The sequence below is a fragment of the Chenopodium album genome, chromosome 6 (genome assembly GCF_948465745.1).
Source record: "Chenopodium album chromosome 6, dcCheAlbu1.1, whole genome shotgun sequence".
Classification (NCBI taxonomy): domain Eukaryota; kingdom Viridiplantae; phylum Streptophyta; class Magnoliopsida; order Caryophyllales; family Amaranthaceae; genus Chenopodium; species Chenopodium album.
The window spans coordinates 58,123,966-58,127,003 of NC_137839.1; the positions used below are offsets into that span (position 1 = coordinate 58,123,966).

General features: G+C 37.8%; 1 non-coding gene across 1 annotated transcript; it reads right to left on the minus strand.

Annotated features, from left to right (window-relative positions):
- Positions 1-1,329: 1,329 nt before the first annotated feature.
- On the minus strand, positions 1,330-1,436 carry LOC145637374 (small nucleolar RNA R71). Its single transcript, XR_014114166.1, has one exon. It is a non-coding gene; the product is annotated as a small nucleolar RNA R71 (small nucleolar RNA).
- Between the last annotated feature and the right edge of the window lie 1,602 nt (positions 1,437-3,038).

Sequence of the window (3,038 nt, forward strand, 5' to 3'; positions counted from 1 at the left end):
TTAATTTATAAATGGTTAAGTCAAGATTTGAGAGATGAGATTTAATACCGATAAATTAATTGTGTGATTGTAATAAGTAGCGAGAGCCCTTTACAATCTGGTTAATTGATGCATTAATGATTGACTATTATTGATTGTTGGTATTGCATGATAATTTCTTATTAGATTGTTTTAATGTTTTACAATTGCGGCTTGTAAAAGTATAGCAATATTAAATTGATGAATCGAGCAGATGTTAATTTGATATTAAAGGCTATTTTCAATAAGAGCTTAGATCTAGTAAATTGCGAGAGCCTGTTAGATCTATGTTGATTAATAAATTTCGAGAGCCTGTTGATCATGTTATCTATGCCATGTCAATGATTGATTACCCTATTTTACCCTGGAATATTGTTTATTGGTGAACCTATGCCCTAGATCCCTTTATATATCGTTTTCTCCCTACTCTTATTCTTTGTAATTTAGTTTCATACTTAATTATAAATATTGGTTACTCAAATAATTTAGATTATAATAATTTATTAGGAGTAAAAAGACTTGTTTCCCTGTGGAGATCGACCCTACTTCCCTATCTACCTTAGCTAGTGATTTAGGTAATTATTTTTTATTAGGGGATACGACTTTACCCTGTTAAAATTTGGCGTTGTTGCCGGGGAGACAGTTTTATTTTTATTTCTGATTGTTTTTGTAGTCTAGATTATTTCTCTTTTGTCTCTGAGAGCGTTAGTTCTCTAAGACAAATCTCATATTTGCTTCTAGTTTTTGTTTATGCCCAGGTGTTCCAGATCAGGTTATGTCCCATTTGATCCTGAGATCGAACGTTCCTTCCATAGACAGAAAAACTACTACAAGCAAATCCTGGCGGATTCTGGTGATACTAACAATAATCACCGCGATCCTCCAATTGATTCCAGCGATTTAGAAGCATCATCAGACACAAAATCAGAGATGGCGGTTCCAAAGAAGCTTAGTGATTATTCACAACCAAAGCTTACGGATTTTCCACATCTCACCCCTACTCCGGCTCTTGATGGGGTTCAATTCGAAATCAAACCCCAATTTATAACGATGATAGAGAGGAAGCAATTCAGTGGAGCCAAGGGTGAAGACCCGAATCTTCACATTGCCGACTATTGTCAATATTGCAACACCATCAGGCAAGCCGGGGTCACTCAAGACCAAATCAGGGAGATTCTCTTTCCCTTTTCTTTAACTGGAAAAGCTAAATTGTGGTTTAATGGTTTGAATAGAACTACACTTGGTATAACTGACTGGGAAACTCTTGTTTTAAATTTTTATAACAAATATTATCCTGCAGAGAGAACAGCAGTACTACGAAGTGCGATTCAGAACTTTTCCCAGGAAGCCGATGAATCTTTATATGAGGCTTGGGAAAGGTTCAAGGACTTACAAAGAGAATGCCCTCACCATAATTTAGCACAATGGCAGTTAATCCAAGTCTTTTATAACGGCATTGGAAATTCTTCTAGAATAATTTTAGACTCTGCAGCTAGTGGGAGATTTATGAATCTTAATGTTGATGATGCAGGTCAGGTTATTGAAGACATGGCGATACACAATTCCCAATATGGGAATCCCAGAGGATTTGCTAACAAGGGAAAACATAGTGTCGACTCTGTATCCTTTTTGCAAGCTCAACTGACCTCTATTTGCCAAAAATTAGATAATCTGAGCACTGCTATTGTAGCTAATGTTTCTGCAATTAATAATACTTCTAATGAAGCTTTCTGTGAAAATTGTGGTATTGTAGGTCATTGGGAGCAGGATTGCAGGAGTTCCGTGGAGCAAGTTAATGCCTTCCAAGCTTATAGGCAGAATAACCCATACTCCAACACTTACAATCCTAGGTATCGGAATCATCCATATCTTTCCTACCGGAGCACCAATGTTTAAAATCCACCACCACAAGAACCACATGTGCCACAGCAACAGCAGCAGAAATACTATCATCCCAATGCTAGCCAGAAGAATCAACCACAACAACCCCCCTCATCTTCAGACCCTTCTTTGGGGGAAATTAGAGCAATGTTGGTCAATATGTAAAAGCACATGGATAGCAGAGATGCGACAATTGATCAAATTCTAGCACACAATAAAATTGTAGATAATCAAATTGCGCAACTCTCCGCTACCCTACAAGCACGCCAACAGGGAGCCCTGCCGGCACAGCCGACTAGGCCTACGGATCAAGCATTTGCAATTACTCTAAGGAGTGGTTCAAACTATGAAGGGCCCTCTATGCCCAGAGTCGATGAACCCATTTTATTAAATAATGCTAATCTTGATTCCATTAAACCAAACAATGTAGTAGCTAGCCCTGCAGGGCTAGAGGATAATACTAACATATCTAATTCTACATTGCAGGGTAAAACTTCGGAGAAGGTGGCTACTCCAGGCAAGGAGAAGAATGCTCAAAAGCCAATTATCAAACTTCCTTTCCCCAATCGTCAATTGAAGACAAACTTGGATAAGCAGTTTGGTAAGTTCCTGGAGGTGGTTAAAGATTTGAAGGTAACAGTTCCCTATACTGAATTGATCACACAAATCCCCTCATATGCAAAATTTATGAAAGAAATTTTGACGAGAAAAAGGTCTATTAGCGAGGTAGAGACAGTAGCTTTCACTGTAGAGTGTAGTGTCGTACTTCAAAATAAGTCTCTACCTAAATTAAAAGATCCGGGTAGTTTTTCTATCCCTTGTCATATTGGTAATCTTCTTATTGATAATGCATTATGTGATTTGGGTGCTAGTGTTAGCGTCATGCCATTATCTGTGTGTTCTAAGTTGAATATGGGTAAATTAAAAGCTACCAATATAACTCTTCAAATGGCCGACCGTTCATTCAAATACCCCTTAGGTGTTTTAGAGGACTTCCCCGTTAGAGTAGGTAAATTTTATATACCTGTAGATTTTGTTGTTCTTGATATGGCTGAGGACATGCAAACCCCAATTATTTTGGGTAGACCATTCCTTAACACTGCAGGAGCAATCATAGATGTAAGAAGTGGTAAGTTAAC